The sequence below is a fragment of the Microcaecilia unicolor genome, chromosome 9 (genome assembly GCF_901765095.1).
Source record: "Microcaecilia unicolor chromosome 9, aMicUni1.1, whole genome shotgun sequence".
Classification (NCBI taxonomy): Eukaryota; Metazoa; Chordata; class Amphibia; order Gymnophiona; family Siphonopidae; genus Microcaecilia; species Microcaecilia unicolor.
Window position 1 is genome coordinate 75,118,003 of NC_044039.1, and position 9,591 is coordinate 75,127,593.

Below are 9,591 nucleotides of genomic sequence, written 5' to 3' on the forward strand. Positions count from 1 at the left end.
AAAACTTTAGGTGTGCCGCCGGTAGGTGCAGCGGGTTTCAGCCTGGTCCAATGTATCCACACGGGACTTCCTGCAATTTTAACAGCGGTTGGGGTAGTTAGGAGAACAAGGGAGGGCCCTTTCCACTTGGGCTTTAGACAGTCAGATTCATCCCACTCCTTTACCCAGACTTCATCCCCCACCCTAAACTGATGTGTGGGACTAATAAGGACTAGAGGACCTACACTCTCAGTGTACTGTTGGATGTCCTGCACTACCTCGCGTAGGGCCTTCATCTGTTTTACTAGGGAGCTCTCGCCCTGTATCTGTAAGGAGTCGGGAAAGGAGGGTAGGGGTGGCGGCCGGGCGTACATCATCTCATAGGGCGTAAGGCCTGTAGCCTTGGGAGTGCACCTGAGATGCAGTAAGGCCAGTGGAAGCAGGTCGGGCCATTTAGCTTTGGCTTCTTGGCATAGCTTAGCCAGCTGGTTCTTCAGGGATCGGTTAGCTCTCTCCACTATTCCACTGCTCTGGGGTCTCCACGCACAATGTAACTTCCAGTCGAGGCCCAGCCTTGTACTGAGTTGTTGTGTTACTTCGCTGGCGAATGCAGGACCGTTGTCAGAGTTTATCTGTCTGGGAAGGCCGTATCTCGGCAGGAGGTGATGGATCAATAAGGAAGTGACTTCCTTCGCCATTTCCGTTCTGGTGGGCTGGGCCTCAATCCATCCGGTGTAGGTACACACGGCGACGAGGATGGCTTTGTAGCCCCTGGCTGGGGGCATATGCGTAAAGTCAATCTGGCAGACGTGGAACGGACTAGTGCCTCGGAGAACATGTCCTGGCGTAGGACCGGGCCCCGTCCTCGGGTTATTCCGGGCACAAGTTGCGCATTGGCTGGAGGCATTTTTGGTCCAGAGTGACAATTAATTGATGTAGTAGGTCTTCTCGAGCAGGCGCCCCAGAGCGTCCTTGCCCAGATGGGTGCGGTTGTGGGCCTCCCTGGCCACCGTCCAGGCCAAGGCTTCGGGTATCCATATGCGCCCATCCTGTAGTACCCACCAGCCATTGCGTGACTCCAGGCCCTCTTGCCGGGCCCACTCAGTCTCTTGTGGGGCATAGGTGGGGGTCTCTGTGGGGAGGTGAACGACTAGTACAGGGTCAGAGGAATGAGAAAGGTAAGGGAGTCGACTCGCCCTTTTTGCAGCGTCATCTGCCCGCTGATTTCCCCGGGCGATAGGGTCCGTCCATCCTGTGTGGGCCCTACAATGCATCACAGCTACTTTCTTCGGTTTCCATACTGACTCGAGTAATTGGCAGATCTCAGTGGCATTTGCAAGTCCCTTCCCCTCAGCTGTCAGAAATCCCCTCTCCTTATACAAGGCCCCATGCACCTGGAGGGTGAGGAAAGCGTATTTGGAGTCGGTGTAGATGTTAACAACTTTTCCTTCAGCCCACAGGAGGGCTCTGGTGAGGGCGATCAACTCCGCTTTCTGGGCTGACGTTCCAGATGGCAGAGCCATAGCCTCGATCACATGGTCCTCAGACACGACAGCATAGCCAGCTCTTCGAATTCCTTCTATCACCTGGCTGCTTCCATCGGTGAACAGGGTGATGCCCCCTTGCCAGGGTTGGTCCTTGAGGTCAGGTCTGCTAGAATGCACAGTGGCCATTACCTCCTCACAGTCATGGAATGGTGATTCAGGGGCTGGAAGGAGGGTAGCGGGATTAAGGTTGGTTGTGTCCAGGATCCGCACCTCCGGATTTTCGCACAGGAGGGCTTGGTATTTAACCAATCGGGAGTTGGTCATCCATCTGGGTCCGTGGCTCTCGAGCAGGCCGCGGATGGTGTGGGGTGTAGTCACAAAGAGTGTTTGGCCAAACATGAGTTTATTGGCCTCGTGTATCAGTAGACAGGCCGCCGCAATGCTTCGGAGACACCCCGGCCATCCTCGTGCCACGTTGTCCATGCCCTTAGAGAGATATGCGACAGGGCGTTGCCAGGTGCCGACCAGTTGAGTAAGGACTCCAAGTGCCAATCCCTTCTTTTCGTCGATGAACAAGTGGAACGGCTTGGTGACATCTGGCAGTCCGAGCGCTGGTGGGGCCACAAGGGCCTCCTTGAGGTCCTTAAGGGCTTTCAGTTCGTGCTTCTCCCATTGGAGATTTTGGCCCTCGAGTTCAGGTCCTTTCAATTTGGCATACAAGTCTTGGGTCAGGACAGCGAAGTTAATGATCCAGATCCGACAGTACCCAGCTGCTCCTAGTAATGCCCACAATTCCTTCTTATTTGCAGGAGTGGGTTGATTGCGAATGGCTTGGGTTCGGGGGGTACCGAGCCTTCGGGTTCCTTCTCGGAGGTGAAAACCCAGGTACTCGACTTCGATCTCACATATCTGGGCCTTCTTCCGGCTGGCTCGGTACCCCTGGGCTTCCAGGGTTTTCAGGAGGTAAAGGGTAGCTTCTGCACAGTCCGTGTACGTTTCACGGGCCACCAACAGGTCATCCACGTATTGAACGACCGGCCCATACTCGTCCTGATACATCTTCAAGTCCTGGGCAAGTTGATCACCAAAAAGGGTAGGCGAGTTCTTGAATCCCTGGGGAAGCCGGGTCCATGTAAATTGCTGCTTACTCCCAGTCTGTAAGTCCTCCCACGTGAAGGCAAACAACTTCTGGCTGTCGACAGCAAGAGGGATGGAGAAGAAGGCGTCTTTCAGATCAATGACGCTATACCACTTGGTCTGGGCTGGCACTTGGGCTAGGATGGAGTAGGGGTTCGGTACAAGGGCAACTATGTCGGCTACCTGGTTGTTGACTTTCCTCAGGTCCTGAACAGGTCTGTACTCTGATGTTCCTGGCTTCTTAACGGGCAGCAGTGGGGTGTTCCACGCAGATTTGATCGGTTTGAGGACCCCTTGTTGAAGGAGTTTCTGTAGATGAGTTTGCATACTATGCCGGGCTGCATAAGGGATGTGGTATTGCCCTTGGTTGACGACTTGAGCATTTGGTTTAAGTTCAATCCAGATGGGGATGGTGTTAACGGCCAGTCCGCCGGGGTTCACCTCTGCCCATACGTTGGGCACCCCAGCCATTAGGGCTCTCCTCTGCTGTGCGAAAGGGGTGTCCTGGCCGTAACGGCAGTCGTCAGGGCCTGCAATTAGGGGGGCGTGTAGTCTCCATTCTTCCCGCACAGGGCAGATAAGCGTCACTGGTCGGTCTTCAAAATGAGCTTCTACTTCACCCGTGGTCTTAAACTTCAAGGTGGCCTGGAGTTTGCACAGTAGGTCTCGGCCAATCAGGGGGACTGGGCATCCGGGGATATGTATGAACTGGTGAGACACCATCGTCCCTCCGATCTGGACTTGGCGTTCCTTGAGGAGGGGAGCAGTGAGTGACTTCCCGGAGGCACTCACAATCGGTATGGTTTCTTTCGTGGCCGGGGCTATGGCAGTGGTGATAACAGATCGCTGGGCCCCAGTGTCTAGTAGGGCCTTCATTAATTGCGTCCCCACCCAGATCTCCACCAGAGGGTCAGTGGGGACTCTGCCCTCCCGGTCCCTTCATGCAGTATGGTCCCGGGTGGCGTCAAGGGCCATTTGCCATTCCTGTTGCTCGTCACGTCCCCGGCCGCGGCCCCGTCCCCGTCTGGAGCCTCTTGGGCGGTCGTCGTTCTCCTCCTCTCTCTTCTGGTCTCGTGGCTTCTCCGGGCAGTCAGCCCACCAGTGCCCTTCTTCTCGGCAGTTAGCGCACTGGTTGTGTCCTATGGGGGACCGTGTTCCTCTTCCTCTCCGGCCCCTGCCTCTGCCCCGCGGTCTAGACCCCAGGCGTTCTTCCAGTACCGTGGCCAACACATCTGCCTTCTCACGCATCCGTCTGGTCGACTCCTTCCGGGCTTCAGTCTTCTCTTCTTGGTCGCGGTATCCGAATACGCGATCAGCTATAGCTTTCAGCTGGCTGATACTCATCCCTTCAAACCCTTCAGTTCTCTGGAGCTTTCTTCGTATATCCGGTGCTGACTGACTGACAAAACTCATGACCACTGTAGGGAGGTTCTTGGGATCTTCGGGATTTATTGGACTATGTCTTCTAAATGCTTCCATAAGTCGTTCAAGGAAATCCCCTGGACTTTCGTCCTTCTGTTGGACTACATTGTGGATTTTTCCCATATTGGTAATCTTCTGTTTTCCCTTTTTAAGGGCCGCCAGGTACGCCTGCTGATACCGGCGGATGACGGTTTGACCCTCAGCGGTTCGATAGTCCCACGCAGGGGCAGCAGTGGGTGCTTCCGCCTCTAAGAGGTTCTGTAAGTTGGCATGGCCCGGGTTCGCGTCCCGGACAGCTTGCTCCATATTCTGTTGTAAGAGGCGGCGTTCTTCAGTGGTCAGAATGTGGGCGCTCAACTGCCTAAGGTCACCCCATGTCGGATTATAACTGTATATGATGCCTTCCACCAATTCTATCAGCTGTTCAGGTTTCTGGTCGTACGAAGGCCCATGTAATTTCCAGTTATACAAGTCGGCACTGGAGAAGGGAACGTGGCTGTAGACGGTCGACTCGATGGGCTGGCCCCCTTCTGCTGCCGGGTTAGGGGTATAGGTGGTAGATTGTCGGACCGGGTATAGGTCAGTAATTCCCGCCCTGCGGCTGGAGGGGAGGGTGTTTCGCGGACTCGATTGGGGAAACCGAGTGATTTTCTTCACGACCCTTTGGCTGTTCCTTGAGGTTGCGGGGCCTGTTGACTCGGGCGAGCCTGGTCGGGAAGTGTCTTCAGCGTCCGACTCTGACTCGGAGGCCTCGGCGTTATTCTGGCCCTCCGCCATGCCCGCGAGGTCGGGGTATATGGGGGCGTAGGGAGGGGGCGCAATATCATCTTCGTAAGCCTCCGTCGTAGCAAGTATCGGGGCCTTTGGAGGCACCTTTTCGGGCAAATCCTGAACTTTCCCTCGGGTTTCCTTCAGGGGTCTCATTCTGGGAAGTGTGTTGGTAGCACGGGGCGTGGTCTCTGTCTTAGCAGTAGTAGCACGGGGTATGGTCTCTGTGGCTTCGATGCTAGGGGCGGTCGGCCTTATGGGGGCGGTCCCTGCGGCCTTCGGAACGGCAACAGTTGCCGGGGTTTGGAGAGTGAAGGCATGGGTCTGCAGGGCTTTCAGGGCTTTAAGTTTAGTTTTCCGCCCCTTTCTCTGGTTTACCACCATGAGGGCGGCTTTTTCTACCTTATGTTGGGCCCAGTCCGGCGGGTTCCGGACTACATTCAACCACGCTTCTATATACGGTATGTCCTCGGGACAGCCTGGGTTTCCCTCAACTATAACGATATCCATAACTGCCGCCACCTTCTCATACTCAAATGACCCTTCCGGAGGCCATTCAGCAATCCCCAGCCCAGGCCACATAAATTGACATCGCTGTATCATCCCGGCCCTACTACATTTATCTTGGTCGAACACTTCGCTAAAGTGTTCCGTCCTTAAGTCTAGAGGTGTGGATCCACCCCCGCCCATCCTAACCTGAGTGCCAAAGGATAGAAGACAGACAAAGGGGGAAAAGGATGGTGGAGGAGTAAGGGGTCTCGTTCCACCGGACACAGAAGGGTCAACACTCGGCCTGACCGGAACGCGGTCGCCCGGTCCGGAAATGCAAGCCCACTCACACACTTTCATACGCCACAAGAAACCCTCCCGTTCGGTTCCTTCGCCAGAGCCTAGTGAGTTTCGGGACCTGGTCCGTATTAGTCACTGGCTAAAAGAGGGTGATCATGCCTCTTCTTCGGTCCTTACTGGGCCGGTCACTACGTTGAGTATACTCGCCTGTCTGTCGTCGTTGCAGGCTGCGCCGTCGGTGCGCTTCTCTCCGGAGTCGGAAAGGTGCCTTGCCGGAACCACGCAGCCCCCTTTCCAGTCAGCCGGAATTGATCGGCCCTCCTCCGGGAGATGGACGCTGAAATCAGCGGTGGCCACTCACCACCTTCTCGGGAGGGGATCGATGACCCGACCCGACTGCAATGGGGGAGGGGAAAGAATATAATCCGATTTTCCCTTTTGTAATCACTCCTGGCTGGCTCGCCAATGAAACAGGCTAAGTGAATCAGGAGACAAAAGGCAAATTGGTTCCAAAGCAATGCAACTTTATTGCTATCAATGAACAGCACTGAGTTTTCTCAGGATACTGTGTGTCACAAATCATCTGACACTTACATTTATACTTCCCTGCTGGGCCTGCGCATTAGGCCCCTTATACATCACAGTGGACATGCGCAGTAAACATTTGTAGTTCTTACAGTACACATTTGTAGTTCACAGTACATACACACGTCATAATACTGAAATGATACTGGCAAGGGAAACAAAACTTAGCATCTTCTTCTACACACACACAATGCTCCTTTCTAGCACAGGAGATAAGGTTCGTTAGGCTCAGAGATGCAGGGTGGGGGTGTCAACACCCTCCAAGGCCATCTATTCATGTGACGCCTACGTGCAAGCTGGTCTTTGTGTGCAAGCCTTGCTACTACTGTTACAAGCTGTATATCTAATGCACCTGCATTCTGTCTTACACTAATAGGCAGCAAGGCAGCGCAAACTGACAAGTTGTGGTTAAGGCACAGTACAAGAGAACTTAAATGTCCAGCACATTCATGAAATATGCCCAAAAAGGCGGAAGCAGAGGTAGTATGCACAAGTAAAGTCCATCAGTATGCACAGAGCTTGAGGTTGTTCTGTTGGTCCAGTAGTATCCAGCGTTCCACTCCTACAATTTTGTCCTCAATATCAAAGTCTGAATCAAGATACTAGGATATTCAAAAAGGAAAAGACATCGGAGACTTCTGTCTGACCTTCCTATGCAGAAACAGGAAGTTGCATCATACAGAAGGCTCCTATGTCAGCACGAGCAGCACATTGTCGCTGCCCTCCTTCCAGCAACCTCAGTAAGACAGCTTTGAAAAGGTATGGGGGGTGGATGCCATTACGCTTGAGATTTTGTTTTTGGCTGGGAATCGCACACCATATACCTCCTGAGGAGGTCTCATGTACCCCTTTGGGGTATGTGTACAGCGTGTTGGGAACCTATGAGCTAATAGGAGCAGAGACAACAACACTCAAATACACAGAGGGGTTGCTGACCTGTGGTATCAGTAGGGAAGAGCAAAAGGAGTCAGAGTTGGAGACTGGGAGGGTCTCTTACTAAGCCGTGGTAGCATTTTTAGTGTGCGCTAATGATTTGCATGTGCTAAACGCTAGAGATGCCCATATATTCCTATGGGTGTCTCTAGTGTTTAGCGCGTGCTTAAAAACACTACCACGGCTTAGTAAAAGACTGCCTGGATTCCTTTCTCTGTTGATGATACTGATACTAGCAGTAGGGGACGGGATTCCCAGCCTATCAATCTGCAGTGCAGCCCCACCCCAGCACTGAGAGAAGGGAAGGATAGCAGGAGCAGTGAAATCAACACTCCAAGGGACTGAGAGGTAGATGCACTAACAAAAACGTTAAAGCCCTTCCCTTACTGATTCCTTAGCGAATCGGTAAGAAACGGGCATGCATCAAGGAAATTGCATGCAAATGAGCTGCTCGTTGCTAGCTCATTTGCATGCGATTTCCTTCCAAGTCAGTCAGCCAGCTGAGCATGCGCAGAGCAGCCAAGTGTTATGCTGGCTGCTCTGTGCATGCCAAGGACGTCCTTTATGCAAAAAAAACAACAAGGGGTATTAGCAGCACGTCCGATCCCGCTGCACAAGGGCTTAGCTGCCTGCCAACGCCGGGGGAGATGGAAAGCAAAGAGAGTAGGGTCAAGCTCATAAATGCACAGGAGATATAGAAAAGCTTTCAAAGGTATGTAGAAAAGACATTAATTGCTTAGTAAATTATGTTTAGTGAAGGAAAAGTAATTTTAAAAAATGGGTAGGGAATGCCAAAGAAAAACATCTTTACAGAAAAGAGGGAAGGAAAGAGAATCAGCTAGCAAACACTGCCTTCCTTTCCTACTTAAAGGGTGTAAAGGGAGGGAGAAAAATAAGCTCTTTTTCAAGAAACGGGGGGATCAACCTGCTACCCCTCTGCCAAGGCCGGCTGAAAAGAATGTGGCACCCTTGGACTGCTTTGACATGCTCCTTCCCTGCATTGGCAACTCTGCAACATGCCCGCAACCTGCATGAACTACCTTACAGCCAACTCCCTCTCTCCCACTGCATGCCCCATCTTACCCCAGAGGTCTGGGTCCCAGGATAACAGGAGAAATCCCCATGCTGTCATGCCTCAGCAGTTGCCATCTTCAAAATGTATGATACTATATAAGTCTTTGCCTTGGATCCAGACTGTCACCATCCCTCATATTACCCCTGCCCTCCCCGTCCACACTCCAAGACACCCCTGAGGCTGGAGCATGAGATCTGGTCCCCGCCTCCAGCTTCGACTTCCCGGGAATCCCACGCGAGAAAGTGAGCTGATCGCAGAGAGACATGTCAAGGAAACAGGCAAATCAAACGTAAGTGCCGAGCGGATCACTTCACAGAGTAGAGAGCAGAGAGAGCAGACCCTACTTGCAGGGTTTAGGCTGAAGACCAATGAAAAGAGAAGGACGCCCATCTTTAAATCGGAAGATGAACATCCTCAACTGCCTTGTTGCAAGGAAGGCCAAATTTCAAGGGGGTGTCGGAGGTATAGCGACGGGGCAGTTGAGGACGTCCAAAAGTTGGACATTTCTGCAATGGGCAGTTAAGGACGTCTAAAATTGGATGTTTCTATGAGAAAGACGTCTTTCTCATAGAAACATCCAATTTTGGATGTCCTTAACTGCCCATTGCAGAAACGTCCAAATTTTGGATGTCCTCAACTGCCCTCGCTGGCAGGTTTGCTGTAGGGGGGAATGGGGGCCTGCCAGCATGCAAATGTATGCTGGACAGGGCTCACCATTCCTCCCCACTGATCTGCAAACCCTAACGCCAGCTCGGAGCTGGCGTAGGGTTTGTCACGGCCAGCGACCCAATCTTTGGCACGCTGGATGCTGATCATTGGGGATGAATGCGTTAAGCACTGATTTAGCATGCATTTACAAGCTACTTGCGCTAAGAGCCCTGTTTAGCATGCATTTGCATGCTACTTGCGCTAAGAGCCCTCGAGCATGTTGTTTCAAGCGCTCAAGGGCTCTGATCATGGGGTGGTAACAAACGCTGGAGCCTCTAGCGATGGCGTTTGCTTTTGATCATCTGCCTGTGAGTGAGGGATAAAGGAGCAGGAGTGGAAGAAAAAATGCCCAAAGGCACCAAAAGAGGAAAAGGACACTGACAGCAGAGGCAACAGCACCCAAAAGCACCAAAACTGTACAATCCTAGCTCTAGCAAAAGCGTTTTTTCAGATGTTCTGCAGTTTGAACATGTGCAGCTTGGTATTGGAATGGTTGTCATTATCATTGCTAAGTTTGTTCAAACCAAAGTGTACTGTAGATGTTGAGAGGCTTGATTCTGAATAGGTTTGGGAGGGACCCATCCCCACTCCTGGTTAGAATGAAACTGTAACAGGATTCGGCTAGTAAATCAGGAGACAAGAGGCAACTGGTTCCAAAGGCAAGACAGCTTTTATTGCTAGCAATGCACAGCACTGAGTTCAGTCTCA